At 55.3% G+C, this 20,000-nt stretch overlaps 6 non-coding genes and 3 pseudogenes across 6 annotated transcripts; all 9 read left to right on the top strand.

Moving 5' to 3' along the window:
* The first annotated feature begins 1,840 nt into the window (after nucleotides 1-1,840).
* On the top strand, nucleotides 1,841-1,959 carry LOC125992947 (5S ribosomal RNA). The gene has a single exon (XR_007489882.1). It is a non-coding gene; the product is annotated as a 5S ribosomal RNA (ribosomal RNA).
* An 873-nt stretch (nucleotides 1,960-2,832) lies between these two features.
* Nucleotides 2,833-2,951, top strand: LOC125992874 (5S ribosomal RNA; annotated as a pseudogene).
* An 843-nt stretch (nucleotides 2,952-3,794) lies between these two features.
* LOC125992838 (5S ribosomal RNA) lies at nucleotides 3,795-3,913 on the top strand. Its single transcript, XR_007489835.1, has one exon. It is a non-coding gene; the product is annotated as a 5S ribosomal RNA (ribosomal RNA).
* A 5,440-nt stretch (nucleotides 3,914-9,353) lies between these two features.
* On the top strand, nucleotides 9,354-9,472 carry LOC125992852 (5S ribosomal RNA). Its single transcript, XR_007489848.1, has one exon. It is a non-coding gene; the product is annotated as a 5S ribosomal RNA (ribosomal RNA).
* An 873-nt stretch (nucleotides 9,473-10,345) lies between these two features.
* On the top strand, nucleotides 10,346-10,464 carry LOC125992873 (5S ribosomal RNA; annotated as a pseudogene).
* Nucleotides 10,465-11,307: 843 nt separating this feature from the next.
* Nucleotides 11,308-11,426, top strand: LOC125992837 (5S ribosomal RNA). The gene has a single exon (XR_007489834.1). It is a non-coding gene; the product is annotated as a 5S ribosomal RNA (ribosomal RNA).
* A 2,350-nt stretch (nucleotides 11,427-13,776) lies between these two features.
* LOC125992840 (5S ribosomal RNA) lies at nucleotides 13,777-13,895 on the top strand. Its single transcript, XR_007489837.1, has one exon. It is a non-coding gene; the product is annotated as a 5S ribosomal RNA (ribosomal RNA).
* An 872-nt stretch (nucleotides 13,896-14,767) lies between these two features.
* Nucleotides 14,768-14,886, top strand: LOC125992872 (5S ribosomal RNA; annotated as a pseudogene).
* Nucleotides 14,887-15,729: 843 nt separating this feature from the next.
* LOC125992836 (5S ribosomal RNA) lies at nucleotides 15,730-15,848 on the top strand. Its single transcript, XR_007489833.1, has one exon. It is a non-coding gene; the product is annotated as a 5S ribosomal RNA (ribosomal RNA).
* The last annotated feature ends 4,152 nt before the right edge of the window (nucleotides 15,849-20,000 follow it).

The raw sequence follows: 20,000 nt of genomic DNA, 5'->3' as shown, positions 1-20,000 counted from the left end.
GGGGGCTATTTTCGGCCACTTGGCTCGTGCGCACGGCCTCCCGGATGTGCCGGGCGGGTGCGCGAGCTCGCTGGCCGCTGGAAGTCGAATGAGGCGCCGCGACCACCTCCGCGGTGCTTATAAACAGCCGATCCGCTCGGCGGGGGCTATTTTCGGCCACTTGGCTCGTGCGCACGGCCTCCCGGATGTGCCGGGCGGGTGCGCGAGCTCGCCGGCCGCTGGAAGTCGAATGAGGCGCCGCGACCACCTCCGCGGTGCTTATAAACAGCCGATCCGCTCGGCGGGGGCTATTTTCGGCCACTTGGCTCGTGCGCACGGCCTCCCGGATGTGCCGGGCGGGTGCGCGAGCTCGCCGGCCGCTGGAAGTCGAATGAGGCGCCGCGACCACCTCCGCGGTGCTTATAAACAGCCGATCCGCTCGGCGGGGGCTATTTTCGGCAACTTGGCTCGTGCGCACGGCCTCCCGGATGTGCCGGGCGGGTGCGCGAGCTCGCCGGCCGCTGGAAGTCGAATGAGGCGCCGCGACCACCTCCGCGGTGCTTATAAACAGCCGATCCGCTCGGCGGGGGCTATTTTCGGCCACTTGGCTCGTGCGCACGGCCTCCCGGATGTGCCGGGCGGGTGCGCGAGCTCGCCGGCCGCTGGAAGTCGAATGAGGCGCCGCGACCACCTCCGCGGTGCTTATAAACAGCCGATCCGCTCGGCGGGGGCTATTTTCGGCCACTTGGCTCGTGCGCACGGCCTCCCGGATGTGCCGGGCGGGTGCGCGAGCTCGCCGGCCGCTGGAAGTCGAATGAGGCGCCGCGACCACCTCCGCGGTGCTTATAAACAGCCGATCCGCTCGGCGGGGGCTATTTTCGGCCACTTGGCTCGTGCGCACGGCCTCCCGGATGTGCCGGGCGGGTGCGCGAGCTCGCCGGCCGCTGGAAGTCGAATGAGGCGCCCGACCACCTCCGCGGTGCTTATAAACAGCCGATCCGCTCGGCGGGGGCTATTTTCGGCCACTTGGCTCGTGCGCACGGCCTCCCGGATGTGCCGGGCGGGTGCGCGAGCTCGCCGGCCGCTGGAAGTCGAATGAGGCGCCGCGACCACCTCCGCGGTGCTTATAAACAGCCGATCCGCTCGGCGGGGGCTATTTTCGGCCACTTGGCTCGTGCGCACGGCCTCCCGGATGTGCCGGGCGGGTGCGCGAGCTCGCCGGCGGCTGGAAGTCCAATGAGGCGCCGCGATCTCCTCCGCGGTGCTTATAAAGTGCCGATCCGCTCGGCTTGGAGCTATTTCCGGCCTCCCGTTGGTGCCGGGCGGCGTGCGCGAGCTCGCCGGCCGCGATCTCCTCCGCGGTGCTTATAAACAGCAGCATGCGCACGGCCTCCCAGAATTTGAACACATTTCGTCAATAAATTTCGCATATTGAATTTTGAAGTTTAATATAATGCAACAATTGAGCTCGACTTATACAAAGGATATATCATCAAATCGTAAATTTCCGTCGAATTTTAGGGGGTCGACTTATACACCGAGTCGACCTGTACACCGGCAAATACGGTAAATACGATTAAATAAAATGATACGACTGGCATAAAAACAAATATAAACCACATAAAAATAAAAGTCACCATTACGTTGAGTTATTGGGAGCACCGAGCTTGTTTCTCAGAAACGAGCCGGTCCCATCCAGGCGTAATCGGAGACAATGAAACCCGAAGTGGTTAAGGTTTGTTTTTTAATGCAGGATGCTTGGTCTCCATGTGCCGAAGCAGTTTTGAAGGCTTCATTGGCTCGCTCTCTAGTTTCAGGGGCGATTGTGTCTATAAAATGCAAAATGTTGGGTCACCGCACGGCTTACGGCCATACTACCCTGAGAACGCCCGATCTCGTCCGATCTCGGAAGCTAAGCAGGGTCGGGCCTGGTTAGTACTTGGATGGGAGACCGCCTGGGAATATCAGGTGCTGTAAGCTTTTTCTTTTTCTTATGTGCACTTCAATCGTTTAAGAAGCTATTTTTTACAACACCCATCACGAATGGCATCCGGAAACAGCAAGCCTAATTTAAACTCCGACATTGAAACTATAACACGAGTTTGAAAGCTATATTATGTGGTGACATCCACAGCATTGTAGTTAATTTTTTTACCGCTAGAGAGCAGACTATGTACAGTGAGCATGGCTCCCTGTGAACTCAAAGCAGCAGGCTTGACTTGTAAAAGAACCCAACACAACACTTCCATGAAGTAATTGTACTAAGTTCATTTTGTTTTTCCTTATTTAATCACTTCACTGGTTTCTTTTATATCAAACAAATTGTTTTAGGTTATTCACCTGACATGTTGATCCATCAGCTGATAAAGACGCGTCACCATCACATCTGTGACACTCTGATGAAGGCGGAAGAAACCGCCGAAACATGTCAGGTGAATAACCTAAAACAATTTGTTTGATATAAAAGAAACCAGTGAAGTGACTTCCATGAAGTGTTTTTAAACTTTTCAAGGCATTTATTTTGATTCAGCAAAATGCAGGTCGCAACGGCAAATTCGTGCTACCGCATAAAAAGCTGTCAATAACTTTTCATGATAGCCATGTTTCCAGAAAACACCAAAAGCCTTGGAAGAAAGCCTGTTTCGGCCCTGGTTGTAAAAAAAACAAAAAAAAAAAAACAAAAGGGAAGGGTGACCGTCCGGGAATACCAGGTGCTGAAAGCCTTTTTTTTTTTTTTTTCCCACGTCAATTGTGAAAGGAAACTTTTACCACAGCCATCAAGTCCCGCCGCTGCTTGGCATGGTTTCAGGGGCGATTGTGTCTATAAAATGAAAAATTCTGAGCGGTCTCACGGCTTACGGCAATACTACCCTGAGAGCGCCCGCTCTCGTCCGACCTCGGAGGCTAAGCAGGGTCGGGCCTGGTTAGTACTTGGATGGGAGACCGCCTGGGAATACCAGTTACCGTAAGCTTTTTTTTTTTTTTTTTTTTTCTTATGTGCACTTCAATCGTTTAAGCCAAGAACTTTTTACAGCACCCATCACGAATGGCATTCGGAAACTGCAAGCCTAGTTTGAACTCCGACACTGAAACTACAACACGAGTTTAAAACCTACATTGTGTGGCGACAGCCATAGCATTGCAGTTCACGTTTTTACCGCTAGAGGACAGACTATGTACAGTGAATAAAGAGCATGGCTCCCTGTGAACTCAAAGCAGCAGTCTTTACTTGTAAAAGAACCCAGCACAACACATTGCGCTTCCATGTAGTGTTTTTACCTTTTTCATGACATTTATTTTGATACAGCCAAATGCAGGTTTTGTGCACTTCACTTTTCCGTTGGGCATTCGCGTAGAACCCTATTCCAGTTACGGCCAGATTCTTTTAGACTAGTGGTCCCCAAACTTTCTTGCGCCACGGACCGGCTACGCGTCAGAAATATTTTTGCGGACCTGCGTTTATATATATAAATAAACAATAAATCTATATAAATAAATACTACATTTATAATACATATATATAAATAGGATTAAATAAAATGATACGACTGGCATAAAAACAAATATAAACCACATAAAAATAAAAGTCACCATTACGTTGAATTATTGGGAGCACCGAGCTTGTTTCTCAGAAACGAGCCGGTCCCATCCAGGCGTAATCGGAGACAATGAAACCCGAAGTGGTTAAGGTTTGTCTTTTAATGCAGGATGCTTGGTCTCCATGTGCCGAAGCAGTTTTGAAGGCTTCATTGGCTTGCTCGCTAGTTTCAGGGGCGATTGTGTCTATAAAATGCAAAATGTTGGGTCACCTCACGGCTTACGGCCATACTACCCTGAGTACGCCTGATCTCGTCTTATCTCGGAAGCTAAGCAGGGTCGGGCCTGGTTAGTACTTGGATGGGAGACTGCCTGGGAATACCAGGTGCTGTAAGCTTTTTCTTTTTCTTATGTGCACTTCAAGCTCTTTTTTTTTTTTTTTTTTTTTCTTATGTGCACTTCAATCGTTTAAGCCAAGACCTTTTTACAACACCCATCACGAATGGCATTCGGAAACTGCAAGCCTAGTTTGAACTCCGACACTGAAACTACAACACGAGTTCAAAACCTCTATGTACAGTGAATAAAGAGCATGGCTCCCTGTGAACTCAAAGCAGCAGTCTTTACTTGTAAAAGAACCCAGCACAACACATTGCGCTTCCATGTAGTGTTTTTACCTTTTTCATGACATTTATTTTGATACAGCCAAATGCAGGTTTTGTGCACTTCACTTTTCCGTTGGGCATTCGCGTAGAACCCTATTCCAGTTACGGCCAGATTCTTTTAGACTAGTGGTCCCCAACCTTTCTTGCGCCACGGACCGGCTACGCGTCAGAAATATTTTTGCGGACCTGCCTTTATATATATAAATAAACAATAAATCAATATAAATAAATACTACATTTATAATAAGTATATATACCGTATTTGCCGGTGTATTGGTCGACCTTTTTCGATCCAAAATCGACCGAAAAAAATCGACCTCGACTTATACACCGAGTCATAAAATTTAACTTCGTATTCATCGCTTCAAATGTGATGGTAACCAAGGCCGTTTCTCATGCATCTCATTGTGCGTTGCACTTAGAAAATTTGAACCGGGCGGCGTGCGCGAGTGCGCGGCCCGCTGGAAGTCGAATGAGGCGCCGCGACCACCTCCGCGGTGCTTATAAACCGCCGATCCGCTCGGCGGGGGCTATTTTCGGCCACTTGGCTCGTGCGCACGGCCTCCCGGATGTGCCGGGCGGGTGCGCGAGCTCGCCGGCCGCTGGAAGTCGAATGAGGCGCCGCGACCACCTCCGCGGTGCTTATAAACAGCCGATCCGCTCGGCGGGGGCTATTTTCGGCCACTTGGCTCGTGCGCACGGCCTCCCGGATGTGCCGGGCGGGTGCGCGAGCTCGCCGGCCGCTGGAAGTCGAATGAGGCGCCGCGACCACCTCCGCGGTGCTTATAAACAGCCGATCCGCTCGGCGGGGGCTATTTTCGGCCACTTGGCTCGTGCGCACGGCCTCCCGGATGTGCCGGGCGGGTGCGCGAGCTCGCCGGCCGCTGGAAGTCGAATGAGGCGCCGCGACCACCTCCGCGGTGCTTATAAACAGCCGATCCGCTCGGCGGGGGCTATTTTCGGCCACTTGGCTCGTGCGCACGGCCTCCCGGATGTGCCGGGCGGGTGCGCGAGCTCGCCGACCGCTGTAAGTCGAATGAGGCGCCGCGACCACCTCCGCGGTGCTTATAAACAGCCGATCCGCTCGGCGGGGGCTATTTTCGGCCACTTGGCTCGTGCGCACGGCCTCCCGGATGTGCCGGGCGGGTGCGCGAGCTCGCCGGCCGCTGGAAGTCGAATGAGGCGCCGCGACCACCTCCGCGGTGCTTATAAACAGCCGATCCGCTCGGCGGGGGCTATTTTCGGCCACTTGGCTCGTGCGCACGGCCTCCCGGATGTGCCGGGCGGGTGCGCGAGCTCGCCGGAAGTCGAATGAGGCGCCGCGACCACCTCCGCGGTGCTTATAAACAGCCGATCCGCTCGGCGGGGGCTATTTTCGGCCACTTGGCTCGTGCGCACGGCCTCCCGGATGTGCCGGGCGGGTGCGCGAGCTCGCCGGCCGCTGGAAGTCGAATGAGGCGCCGCGACCACCTCCGCGGTGCTTATAAACAGCCGATCCGCTCGGCGGGGGCTATTTTCGGCCACTTGGCTCGTGCGCACGGCCTCCCGGATGTGCCGGGCGGGTGCGCGATCTCGCCGGCCGCTGGAAGTCGAATGAGGCGCCGCGACCACCTCCGCGGTGCTTATAAACCGCCGATCCGCTCGGCGGGGGCTATTTTCGACCACTTGGCTCGTGCGCACGGCCTCCCGGATGTGCCGGGCGGGTGCGCGAGCTCGCCGGCCGCTGGAAGTCGAATGAGGCGCCGCGACCACCTCCGCGGTGCTTATAAACAGCCGATCCGCTCGGCGGGGGCTATTTTCGGCCACTTGGCTCGTGCGCACGGCCTCCCGGATGTGCCGGGCGGGTGCGCGAGCTCGCCGGCCGCTGGAAGTCGAATGAGGCGCCGCGACCACCTCCGCGGTGCTTATAAACAGCCGATCCGCTCGGCGGGGGCTATTTTCGGCCACTTGGCTCGTGCGCACGGCCTCCCGGATGTGCCGGGCGGGTGCGCGAGCTCGCCGGCCGCTGGAAGTCGAATGAGGCGCCGCGACCACCTCCGCGGTGCTTATAAACAGCCGATCCGCTCGGCGGGGGCTATTTTCGGCCACTTGGCTCGTGCGCACGGCCTCCCGGATGTGCCGGGCGGGTGCGCGAGCTCGCCGACCGCTGTAAGTCGAATGAGGCGCCGCGACCACCTCCGCGGTGCTTATAAACAGCCGATCCGCTCGGCGGGGGCTATTTTCGGCCACTTGGCTCGTGCGCACGGCCTCCCGGATGTGCCGGGCGGGTGCGCGAGCTCGCCGGCCGCTGGAAGTCGAATGAGGCGCCGCGACCACCTCCGCGGTGCTTATAAACAGCCGATCCGCTCGGCGGGGGCTATTTTCGGCCACTTGGCTCGTGCGCACGGCCTCCCGGATGTGCCGGGCGGGTGTGCGAGCTCGCCGGAAGTCGAATGAGGCGCCGCGACCACCTCCGCGGTGCTTATAAACAGCCGATCCGCTCGGCGGGGGCTATTTTCGGCCACTTGGCTCGTGCGCACGGCCTCCCGGATGTGCCGGGCGGGTGCGCGAGCTCGCCGGCCGCTGGAAGTCGAATGAGGCGCCGCGACCACCTCCGCGGTGCTTATAAACAGCCGATCCGCTCGGCGGGGGCTATTTTCGGCCACTTGGCTCGTGCGCACGGCCTCCCGGATGTGCCGGGCGGGTGCGCGATCTCGCCGGCCGCTGGAAGTCGAATGAGGCGCCGCGACCACCTCCGCGGTGCTTATAAACAGCCGATCCGCTCGGCGGGGGCTATTTTCGGCCACTTGGCTCGTGCGCACGGCCTCCCGGATGTGCCGGGCGGGTGCGCGAGCTCGCGAGCTCGCCGGAAGTCGAATGAGGCGCCGCGACCACCTCCGCGGTGCTTATAAACAGCCGATCCGCTCGGCGGGGGCTATTTTCGGCCACTTGGCTCGTGCGCACGGCCTCCCGGATGTGCCGGGCGGGTGCGCGAGCTCGCCGGCCGCTGGAAGTCGAATGAGGCGCCGCGACCACCTCCGCGGTGCTTATAAACAGCCGATCCGCTCGGCGGGGGCTATTTTCGGCCACTTGGCTCGTGCGCACGGCCTCCCGGATGTGCCGGGCGGGTGCGCGAGCTCGCCGGCCGCTTGAAGTCGAATGAGGCGCCGCGACCACCTCCGCGGTGCTTATAAACAGCCGATCCGCTCGGCGGGGGCTATTTTCGGCCACTTGGCTCGTGCGCACGGCCTCCCGGATGTGCCGGGCGGGTGCGCGAGCTCGCCGCCCGCCGGAAGTCGAATGAGGCGCCGCGACCACCTCCGCGGTGCTTATAAACAGCCGATCCGCTCGGCGGGGGCTATTTTCGGCCACTTGGCTCGTGCGCACGGCCTCCCGGATGTGCCGGGCGGGTGCGCGAGCTCGCCGGCCGCTGGAAGTCGAATGAGGCGCCGCGACCACCTCCGCGGTGCTTATAAACAGCCGATCCGCTCGGCGGGGGCTATTTTCGGCCACTTGACTCGTGCGCACGGCCTCCCGGATGTGCCGGGCGGGTGCGCGAGCTCGCCGGCCGCTGGAAGTCGAATGAGGCGCCGCGACCACCTCCGCGGTGCTTATAAACAGCCGATCCGCTCGGCGGGGGCTATTTTCGGCCACTTGGCTCGTGCGCACGGCCTCCCGGATGTGCCGGGCGGGTGCGCGAGCTCGCCGGCCGCTGGAAGTCGAATGAGGCGCCGCGACCACCTCCGCGGTGCTTATAAACAGCCGATCCGCTCGGCGGGGGCTATTTTCGGCCACTTGGCTCGTGCGCACGGCCTCCCGGATGTGCCGGGCGGGTGCGCGAGCTCGCCGGCCGTTGGAAGTCGAATGAGGCGCCGCGACCACCTCCGCGGTGCTTATAAACAGCCGATCCGCTCGGCGGGGGCTATTTTCGGCCACTTGGCTCGTGCGCACGGCCTCTCGGATGGGCCGGGCGGGTGCGCGAGCTCGCCGGCCGCTGGAAGTCGAATGAGGCGCCGCGACTACCTCCGCGGTGCTTATAAACAACCGATCCGCTCGGCGGGGGCTATTTTCGGCCACTTGGCTCGTGCGCACGGCCTCCCGGATGTGCCGGGCGGGTGCGCGAGCTCGCCGGCCGCTGGAAGTCGAATGAGGCGCCGCGACCACCTCCGCGGTGCTTATAAACAGCCGATCCGCTCGGCAGGGGCTATTTTCGGCCACTTGGCTCGTGTGCACGGCCTCCCGGATGTGCCGGGCGGGTGCGCGAGCTCGCCGGCCGCTGGAAGTCGAATGAGGCGCCCGACCACCTCCGCGGTGCTTATAAACAGCCGATCCGCTCGGCGGGGGCTATTTTCGGCCACTTGGCTCGTGCGCACGGCCTCCCGGATGTGCCGGGCGGGTGCGCGAGCTCGCCGGCCGCTGGAAGTCGAATGAGGCGCCGCGACCACCTCCGCGGTGCTTATAAACAGCCGATCCGCTCGGCGGGGGCTATTTTCGGCCACTTGGCTCGTGCGCACGGCCTCCCGGATGTGCCGGGCGGGTGCGCGAGCTCGCCGGCCGCTGGAAGTCCAATGAGGCGCCGCGATCTCCTCCGCGGTGCTTATAAAGTGCCGATCCGCTCGGCTTGGAGCTATTTCCGGCCTCCCGTTGGTGCCGGGCGGCGTGCGCGAGCTCGCCGGCCGCGATCTCCTCCGCGGTGCTTATAAACAGCAGCATGCGCACGGCCTCCCAGAATTTGAACACATTTCGTCAATAAATTTCGCATATTGAATTTTGAAGTTTAATATAATGCAACAATTGAGCTCGACTTATACAAAGGATATATCATAAAATCGTAAATTTCCGTCGAATTTTAGGGGGTCGACTTATACACCGAGTCGACCTGTACACCGGCAAATACGGTAAATACGATTAAATAAAATGATACGACTGGCATAAAAACAAATATAAACCACATAAAAATAAAAGTCACCATTACGTTGAATTATTGGGAGCACCGAGCTTGTTTCTCAGAAACGAGCCGGTCCCATCCAGGCGTAATCGGAGACAATGAAACCCGAAGTGGTTAAGGTTTGTCTTTTAATGCAGGATGCTTGGTCTCCATGTGCCGAAGCAGTTTTGAAGGCTTCATTGGCTCGCTCGCTAGTTTCAGGGGCGATTGTGTCTATAAAATGCAAAATGTTGGGTCACCTCACGGCTTACGGCCATACTACCCTGAGAACGCCCGATCTCGTCCGATCTCGGAAGCTAAGCAGGGTCGGGCCTGGTTAGTACTTGGATGGGAGACCGCCTGGGAATACCAGGTGCTGTAAGCTTTTTCTTTTTCTTATGTGCACTTCAATCGTTTAAGAAGCTATTTTTTACAACACCCATCACGAATGGCATCCGGAAACAGCAAGCCTAATTTAAACTCCGACATTGAAACTATAACACGAGTTTGAAAGCTATATTATGTGGTGACATCCACAGCATTGTAGTTAAATTTTTTACCGCTAGAGAGCAGACTATGTACAGTGAGCATGGCTCCCTGTGAACTCAAAGCAGCAGGCTTGACTTGTAAAAGAACCCAACACAACACTTCCATGAAGTAATTGTACTAAGTTCATTTTGTTTTTCCTTATTTAATCACTTCACTGGTTTCTTTTATATCAAACAAATTGTTTTAGGTTATTCACCTGACATGTTGATCCATCAGCTGATAAAGACGCGTCACCATCACATCTGTGACACTCTGATGAAGGCGGAAGAAACCGCCGAAACATGTCAGGTGAATAACCTAAAACAATTTGTTTGATATAAAAGAAACCAGTGAAGTGACTTCCATGAAGTGTTTTTAAACTTTTCAAGGCATTTATTTTGATTCAGCAAAATGCAGGTCGCAACGGCAAAGTCGTGCTACCGCATAAAAAGCTGTCAATAACTTTTCATGATAGCCATGTTTCCAGAAAACACCAAAAGCCTTGGAAGAAAGCCTGTTTCGGCCCTGGTTGTAAAAAAAAACAAAAAAAAAACAAAAGGGAAGGGTGACCGTCCGGGAATACCAGGTGCTGAAAGCCTTTTTTTTTTTTTTTTTTCCCACGTCAATTGTGAAAGGAAACTTTTACCACAGCCATCAAGTCCCGCCGCTGCTTGGCATGGTTTCAGGGGCGATTGTGTCTATAAAATGAAAAATTCTGAGCGGTCTCACGGCTTACGGCAATACTACCCTGAGAGCGCCCGCTCTCGTCCGACCTCGGAGGCTAAGCAGGGTCGGGCCTGGTTAGTACTTGGATGGGAGACCGCCTGGGAATACCAGTTACCGTAAGCTTTTTTTTTTTTTTTTTTTTTCTTATGTGCACTTCAATCGTTTAAGCCAAGAACTTTTTACAGCACCCATCACGAATGGCATTCGGAAACTGCAAGCCTAGTTTGAACTCCGACACTGAAACTACAACACGAGTTTAAAACCTACATTGTGTGGCGACAGCCATAGCATTGCAGTTCACGTTTTTACCGCTAGAGGACAGACTATGTACAGTGAATAAAGAGCATGGCTCCCTGTGAACTCAAAGCAGCAGTCTTTACTTGTAAAAGAACCCAGCACAACACATTGCGCTTCCATGTAGTGTTTTTACCTTTTTCATGACATTTATTTTGATACAGCCAAATGCAGGTTTTGTGCACTTCACTTTTCCGTTGGGCATTCGCGTAGAACCCTATTCCAGTTACGGCCAGATTCTTTTAGACTAGTGGTCCCCAAACTTTCTTGCGCCACGGACCGGCTACGCGTCAGAAATATTTTTGCGGACCTGCGTTTATATATATAAATAAACAATAAATCTATATAAATAAATACTACATTTATAATACATATATATAAATAGGATTAAATAAAATGATACGACTGGCATAAAAACAAATATAAACCACATAAAAATAAAAGTCACCATTACGTTGAATTATTGGGAGCACCGAGCTTGTTTCTCAGAAACGAGCCGGTCCCATCCAGGCGTAATCGGAGACAATGAAACCCGAAGTGGTTAAGGTTTGTCTTTTAATGCAGGATGCTTGGTCTCCATGTGCCGAAGCAGTTTTGAAGGCTTCATTGGCTTGCTCGCTAGTTTCAGGGGCGATTGTGTCTATAAAATGCAAAATGTTGGGTCACCTCACGGCTTACGGCCATACTACCCTGAGTACGCCTGATCTCGTCTTATCTCGGAAGCTAAGCAGGGTCGGGCCTGGTTAGTACTTGGATGGGAGACTGCCTGGGAATACCAGGTGCTGTAAGCTTTTTCTTTTTCTTATGTGCACTTCAAGCTCTTTTTTTTTTTTTTTTTTTTCTTATGTGCACTTCAATCGTTTAAGCCAAGACCTTTTTACAACACCCATCACGAATGGCATTCGGAAACTGCAAGCCTAGTTTGAACTCCGACACTGAAACTACAACACGAGTTCAAAACCTCTATGTACAGTGAATAAAGAGCATGGCTCCCTGTGAACTCAAAGCAGCAGTCTTTACTTGTAAAAGAACCCAGCACAACACATTGCGCTTCCATGTAGTGTTTTTACCTTTTTCATGACATTTATTTTGATACAGCCAAATGCAGGTTTTGTGCACTTCACTTTTCCGTTGGGCATTCGCGTAGAACCCTATTCCAGTTACGGCCAGATTCTTTTAGACTAGTGGTCCCCAACCTTTCTTGCGCCACGGACCGGCTACGCGTCAGAAATATTTTTGCGGACCTGCCTTTATATATATAAATAAACAATAAATCAATATAAATAAATACTACATTTATAATAAGTATATATACCGTATTTGCCGGTGTATTGGTCGACCTTTTTCGATCCAAAATCGACCGAAAAAAATCGACCTCGACTTATACACCGAGTCATAAAATTTAACTTCGTATTCATCGCTTCAAATGTGATGGTAACCAAGGCCGTTTCTCATGCATCTCATTGTGCGTTGCACTTAGAAAATTTGAACCGGGCGGCGTGCGCGAGTGCGCGGCCCGCTGGAAGTCGAATGAGGCGCCGCGACCACCTCCGCGGTGCTTATAAACAGCCGATCCGTTCGGCGGGGGCTATTTTCGGCCACTTGGCTCGTGCGCACGGCCTCCCGGATGTGCCGGGCGGGTGCGCGAGCTCGCCGGCCGCTGGAAGTCGAATGAGGCGCCGCGACCACCTCCGCGGTGCTTATAAACAGCCGATCCGCTCGGCGGGGGCTATTTTCGGCCACTTGGCTCGTGCGCACGGCCTCCCGGATGTGCCGGGCGGGTGCGCGAGCTCGCCGGCCGTTGGAAGTCGAATGAGGCGCCGCGACCACCTCCGCGGTGCTTATAAACAGCCGATCCGCTCGGCGGGGGCTATTTTCGGCCACTTGGCTCGTGCGCACGGCCTCTCGGATGGGCCGGGCGGGTGCGCGAGCTCGCCGGCCGCTGGAAGTCGAATGAGGCGCCGCGACTACCTCCGCGGTGCTTATAAACAACCGATCCGCTCGGCGGGGGCTATTTTCGGCCACTTGGCTCGTGCGCACGGCCTCCCGGATGTGCCGGGCGGGTGCGCGAGCTCGCCGGCCGCTGGAAGTCGAATGAGGCGCCGCGACCACCTCCGCGGTGCTTATAAACAGCCGATCCGCTCGGCAGGGGCTATTTTCGGCCACTTGGCTCGTGCGCACGGCCTCCCGGATGTGCCGGGCGGGTGCGCGAGCTCGCCGGCCGCTGGAAGTCGAATGAGGCGCCCGACCACCTCCGCGGTGCTTATAAACAGCCGATCCGCTCGGCGGGGGCTATTTTCGGCCACTTGGCTCGTGCGCACGGCCTCCCGGATGTGCCGGGCGGGTGCGCGAGCTCGCCGGCCGCTGGAAGTCGAATGAGGCGCCGCGACCACCTCCGCGGTGCTTATAAACAGCCGATCCGCTCGGCGGGGGCTATTTTCGGCCACTTGGCTCGTGCGCACGGCCTCCCGGATGTGCCGGGCGGGTGCGCGAGCTCGCCGGCCGCTGGAAGTCCAATGAGGCGCCGCGATCTCCTCCGCGGTGCTTATAAAGTGCCGATCCGCTCGGCTTGGAGCTATTTCCGGCCTCCCGTTGGTGCCGGGCGGCGTGCGCGAGCTCGCCGGCCGCGATCTCCTCCGCGGTGCTTATAAACAGCAGCATGCGCACGGCCTCCCAGAATTTGAACACATTTCGTCAATAAATTTCGCATATTGAATTTTGAAGTTTAATATAATGCAACAATTGAGCTCGACTTATACAAAGGATATATCATAAAATCGTAAATTTCCGTCGAATTTTAGGGGGTCGACTTATACACCGAGTCGACCTGTACACCGGCAAATACGGTAAATACGATTAAATAAAATGATACGACTGGCATAAAAACAAATATAAACCACATAAAAATAAAAGTCACCATTACGTTGAATTATTGGGAGCACCGAGCTTGTTTCTCAGAAACGAGCCGGTCCCATCCAGGCGTAATCGGAGACAATGAAACCCGAAGTGGTTAAGGTTTGTCTTTTAATGCAGGATGCTTGGTCTCCATGTGCCGAAGCAGTTTTGAAGGCTTCATTGGCTCGCTCGCTAGTTTCAGGGGCGATTGTGTCTATAAAATGCAAAATGTTGGGTCACCTCACGGCTTACGGCCATACTACCCTGAGAACGCCCGATCTCGTCCGATCTCGGAAGCTAAGCAGGGTCGGGCCTGGTTAGTACTTGGATGGGAGACCGCCTGGGAATACCAGGTGCTGTAAGCTTTTTCTTTTTCTTATGTGCACTTCAATCGTTTAAGAAGCTATTTTTTACAACACCCATCACGAATGGCATCCGGAAACAGCAAGCCTAATTTAAACTCCGACATTGAAACTATAACACGAGTTTGAAAGCTATATTATGTGGTGACATCCACAGCATTGTAGTTAAATTTTTTACCGCTAGAGAGCAGACTATGTACAGTGAGCATGGCTCCCTGTGAACTCAAAGCAGCAGGCTTGACTTGTAAAAGAACCCAACACAACACTTCCATGAAGTAATTGTACTAAGTTCATTTTGTTTTTCCTTATTTAATCACTTCACTGGTTTCTTTTATATCAAACAAATTGTTTTAGGTTATTCACCTGACATGTTGATCCATCAGCTGATAAAGACGCGTCACCATCACATCTGTGACACTCTGATGAAGGCGGAAGAAACCGCCGAAACATGTCAGGTGAATAACCTAAAACAATTTGTTTGATATAAAAGAAACCAGTGAAGTGACTTCCATGAAGTGTTTTTAAACTTTTCAAGGCATTTATTTTGATTCAGCAAAATGCAGGTCGCAACGGCAAATTCGTGCTACCGCATAAAAAGCTGTCAATAACTTTTCATGATAGCCATGTTTCCAGAAAACACCAAAAGCCTTGGAAGAAAGCCTGTTTCGGCCCTGGTTGTAAAAAAAACAAAAAAAAAACAAAAGGGAAGGGTGACCGTCCGGGAATACCAGGTGCTGAAAGCCTTTTTTTTTTTTTTTTTTCCCACGTCAATTGTGAAAGGAAACTTTTACCACAGCCATCAAGTCCCGCCGCTGCTTGGCATGGTTTCAGGGGCGATTGTGTCTATAAAATGAAAAATTCTGAGCGGTCTCACGGCTTACGGCAATACTACCCTGAGAGCGCCCGCTCTCGTCCGACCTCGGAGGCTAAGCAGGGTCGGGCCTGGTTAGTACTTGGATGGGAGACCGCCTGGGAATACCAGTTACCGTAAGCTTTTTTTTTTTTTTTTTTTTTCTTATGTGCACTTCAATCGTTTAAGCCAAGAACTTTTTACAGCACCCATCACGAATGGCATTCGGAAACTGCAAGCCTAGTTTGAACTCCGACACTGAAACTACAACACGAGTTTAAAACCTACATTGTGTGGCGACAGCCATAGCATTGCAGTTCACGTTTTTACCGCTAGAGGACAGACTATGTACAGTGAATAAAGAGCATGGCTCCCTGTGAACTCAAAGCAGCAGTCTTTACTTGTAAAAGAACCCAGCACAACACATTGCGCTTCCATGTAGTGTTTTTACCTTTTTCATGACATTTATTTTGATACAGCCAAATGCAGGTTTTGTGCACTTCACTTTTCCGTTGGGCATTCGCGTAGAACCCTATTCCAGTTACGGCCAGATTCTTTTAGACTAGTGGTCCCCAAACTTTCTTGCGCCACGGACCGGCTACGCGTCAGAAATATTTTTGCGGACCTGCGTTTATATATATAAATAAACAATAAATCTATATAAATAAATACTACATTTATAATACATATATATAAATAGGATTAAATAAAATGATACGACTGGCATAAAAACAAATATAAACCACATAAAAATAAAAGTCACCATTACGTTGAATTATTGGGAGCACCGAGCTTGTTTCTCAGAAACGAGCCGGTCCCATCCAGGCGTAATCGGAGACAATGAAACCCGAAGTGGTTAAGGTTTGTCTTTTAATGCAGGATGCTTGGTCTCCATGTGCCGAAGCAGTTTTGAAGGCTTCATTGGCTTGCTCGCTAGTTTCAGGGGCGATTGTGTCTATAAAATGCAAAATGTTGGGTCACCTCACGGCTTACGGCCATACTACCCTGAGTACGCCTGATCTCGTCTTATCTCGGAAGCTAAGCAGGGTCGGGCCTGGTTAGTACTTGGATGGGAGACTGCCTGGGAATACCAGGTGCTGTAAGCTTTTTCTTTTTCTTATGTGCACTTCAAGCTCTTTTTTTTTTTTTTTTTTTTCTTATGTGCACTTCAATCGTTTAAGCCAAGACCTTTTTACAACACCCATCACGAATGGCATTCGGAAACTGCAAGCCTAGTTTGAACTCCGACACTGAAACTACAACACGAGTTCAAAACCTCTATGTACAGTGAATAAAGAGCATGGCTCCCTGTGAACTCAAAGCAGCAGTCTTTACTTGTAAAAGAACCCAGCACAACACATTGCGCTTCCATGTAGTGTTTTTACCTTTTTCATGACATTTATTTTGATACAGCCAAATGCAGGTTTTGTGCACTTCACTTTTCCGTTGGGCATTCGCGTAGAACCCTATTCCAGTTACGGCCAGATTCTTTTAGACTAGTGGTCCCCAACCTTTCTTGCGCCACGGACCGGCTACGCGTCAGAAATATTTTTGCGGACCTGCCTTTATATATATAAATAAACAATAAATCAATATAAATAAATACTACATTTATAATAAGTATATATACCGTATTTGCCGGTGTATTGGTCGACCTTTTTCGATCCAAAATCGACCGAAAAAAATCGACCTCGACTTATACACCGAGTCATAAAATTTAACTTCGTATTCATCGCTTCAAATGTGATGGTAACCAAGGCCGTTTCTCATGCATCTCATTGTGCGTTGCACTTAGAAAATTTGAACCGGGCGGCGTGCGCGAGTGCGCGGCCCGCTGGAAGTCGAATGAGGCGCCGCGACCACCTCCGCGGTGCTTATAAACCGCCGATCCGCTCGGCGGGGGCTATTTTCGGCCACTTGGCTCGTGCGCACGGCCTCCCGGATGTGCCGGGCGGGTGCGCGAGCTCGCCGGCCGCTGGAAGTCGAATGAGGCGCCGCGACCACCTCCGCGGTGCTTATAAACAGCCGATCCGCTCGGCGGGGGCTATTTTCGGCCACTTGGCTCGTGCGCACGGCCTCCCGGATGTGCCGGGCGGGTGCGCGAGCTCGCCGGCCGCTGGAAGTCGAATGAGGCGCCGCGACCACCTCCGCGGTGCTTATAAACAGCCGATCCGCTCGGCGGGGGCTATTTTCGGCCACTTGGCTCGTGCGCACGGCCTCCCGGATGTGCCGGGCGGGTGCGCGAGCTCGCCGGCCGCTGGAAGTCGAATGAGGCGCCGCGACCACCTCCGCGGTGCTTATAAACAGCCGATCCGCTCGGCGGGGGCTATTTTCGGCCACTTGGCTCGTGCGCACGGCCTCCCGGATGTGCCGGGCGGGTGCGCGAGCTCGCCGACCGCTGTAAGTCGAATGAGGCGCCGCGACCACCTCCGCGGTGCTTATAAACAGCCGATCCGCTCGGCGGGGGCTATTTTCGGCCACTTGGCTCGTGCGCACGGCCTCCCGGATGTGCCGGGCGGGTGCGCGAGCTCGCCGGCCGCTGGAAGTCGAATGAGGCGCCGCGACCACCTCCGCGGTGCTTATAAACAGCCGATCCGCTCGGCGGGGGCTATTTTCGGCCACTTGGCTCGTGCGCACGGCCTCCCGGATGTGCCGGGCGGGTGCGCGAGCTCGCCGGAAGTCGAATGAGGCGCCGCGACCACCTCCGCGGTGCTTATAAACAGCCGATCCGCTCGGCGGGGGCTATTTTCGGCCACTTGGCTCGTGCGCACGGCCTCCCGGATGTGCCGGGCGGGTGCGCGAGCTCGCCGGCCGCTGGAAGTCGAATGAGGCGCCGCGACCACCTCCGCGGTGCTTATAAACAGCCGATCCGCTCGGCGGGGGCTATTTTCGGCCACTTGGCTCGTGCGCACGGCCTCCCGGATGTGCCGGGCGGGTGCGCGAGCTCGCCGGCCGCTGGAAGTCGAATGAGGCGCCGCGACCACCTCCGCGGTGCTTATAAACAGCCGATCCGCTCGGCGGGGGCTATTTTCGGACACTTGGCTCGTGCGCACGGCCTCCCGGATGTGCCGGGCGGGTGCGCGAGCTCGCCGGCCGCTGGAAGTCGAATGAGGCGCCCGACCACCTCCGCGGTGCTTATAAACAGCCGATCCGCTCGGCGGGGGCTATTTTCGGCCACTTGGCTCGTGCGCACGGCCTCCCGGATGTGCCGGGCGGGTGCGCGAGCTCGCCGGCCGCTGGAAGTCGAATGAGGCGCCGCGACCACCTCCGCGGTGCTTATAAACAGCCGATCCGCTCGGCGGGGGCTATTTTCGGCCACTTGGCTCGTGCGCACGGCCTCCCGGATGTGCCGGGCGGGTGCGCGAGCTCGCCGGCCGCTTGAAGTCGAATGAGGCGCCGCGACCACCTCCGCGGTGCTTATAAACAGCCGATCCGCTCGGCGGGGGCTATTTTCGGCCACTTGGCTCGTGCGCACGGCCTCCCGGATGTGCCGGGCGGGTGCGCGAGCTCGCCGCCCGCCGGAAGTCGAATGAGGCGCCGCGACCACCTCCGCGGTGCTTATAAACAGCCGATCCGCTCGGCGGGGGCTATTTTCGGCCACTTGGCTCGTGCGCACGGCCTCCCGGATGTGCCGGGCGGGTGCGCGAGCTCGCCGGCCGCTGGAAGTCGAATGAGGCGCCGCGACCACCTCCGCGGTGCTTATAAACAGCCGATCCGCTCGGCGGGGGCTATTTTCGGCCACTTGACTCGTGCGCACGGCCTCCCGGATGTGCCGGGCGGGTGCGCGAGCTCGCCGGCCGCTGGAAGTCGAATGAGGCGCCGCGACCACCTCCGCGGTGCTTATAAACAGCCGATCCGCTCGGCGGGGGCTATTTTCGGCCACTTGGCTCGTGCGCACGGCCTCCCGGATGTGCCGGGCGGGTGCGCGAGCTCGCCGGCCGCTGGAAGTCGAATGAGGCGCCGCGACCACCTCCGCGGTGCTTATAAACAGCCGATCCGCTCGGCGGGGGCTATTTTCGGCCACTTGGCTCGTGCGCACGGCCTCCCGGATGTGCCGGGCGGGTGCGCGAGCTCGCCGGCCGTTGGAAGTCGAATGAGGCGCCGCGACCACCTCCGCGGTGCTTATAAACAGCCGATCCGCTCGGCGGGGGCTATTTTCGGCCACTTGGCTCGTGCGCACGGCCTCTCGGATGGGCCGGGCGGGTGCGCGAGCTCGCCGGCCGCTGGAAGTCGAATGAGGCGCCGCGACTACCTCCGCGGTGCTTATAAACAACCGATCCGCTCGGCGGGGGCTATTTTCGGCCACTTGGCTCGTGCGCACGGCCTCCCGGATGTGCCGGGCGGGTGCGCGAGCTCGCCGGCCGCTGGAAGTCGAATGAGGCGCCGCGACCACCTCCGCGGTGCTTATAAACAGCCGATCCGCTCGGCAGGGGCTATTTTCGCTCACTTGGCTCGTGCGCACGGCCTCCCGGATGTGCCGGGCGGGTGCGCGAGCTCGCCGGCCGCTGGAAGTCGAATGAGGCGCCCGACCACCTCCGCGGTGCTTATAAACAGCCGATCCGCTCGGCGGGGGCTATTTTCGGCCACTTGGCTCGTGCGCACGGCCTCCCGGATGTGCCGGGCGGGTGCGCGAGCTCGCCGGCCGCTGGAAGTCGAATGAGGCGCCGCGACCACCTCCGCGGTGCTTATAAACAGCCGATCCGCTCGGCGGGGGCTATTTTCGGCCACTTGGCTCGTGCGCACGGCCTCCCGGATGTGCCGGGCGGGTGCGCGAGCTCGCCGGCCGCTGGAAGTCCAATGAGGCGCCGCGATCTCCTCCGCGGTGCTTATAAAGTGCCGATCCGCTCGGCTTGGAGCTATTTCCGGCCTCCCGTTGGTGCCGGGCGGCGTGCGCGAGCTCGCCGGCCGCGATCTCCTCCGCGGTGCTTATAAACAGCAGCATGCGCACGGCCTCCCAGAATTTGAACACATTTCGTCAATAAATTTCGCATATTGAATTTTGAAGTTTAATATAATGCAACAATTGAGCTCGACTTATACAAAGGATATATCATAAAATCGTAAATTTCCGTCGAATTTTAGGGGGTCGACTTATACACCGAGTCGACCTGTACACCGGCAAATACGGTAAATACGATTAAATAAAATGATACGACTGGCATAAAAACAAATATAAACCACATAAAAATAAAAGTCACCATTACGTTGAATTATTGGGAGCACCGAGCTTGTTTCTCAGAAACGAGCCGGTCCCATCC

This window comes from Syngnathus scovelli, unplaced genomic scaffold (assembly GCF_024217435.2).
Source record: "Syngnathus scovelli strain Florida unplaced genomic scaffold, RoL_Ssco_1.2 HiC_scaffold_24, whole genome shotgun sequence".
Taxonomy (NCBI): Eukaryota; Metazoa; Chordata; class Actinopteri; order Syngnathiformes; family Syngnathidae; genus Syngnathus; species Syngnathus scovelli.
Note: the sequence above shows the minus strand (reverse complement) of the source record. Positions and strands in the feature narration are given on the sequence as shown.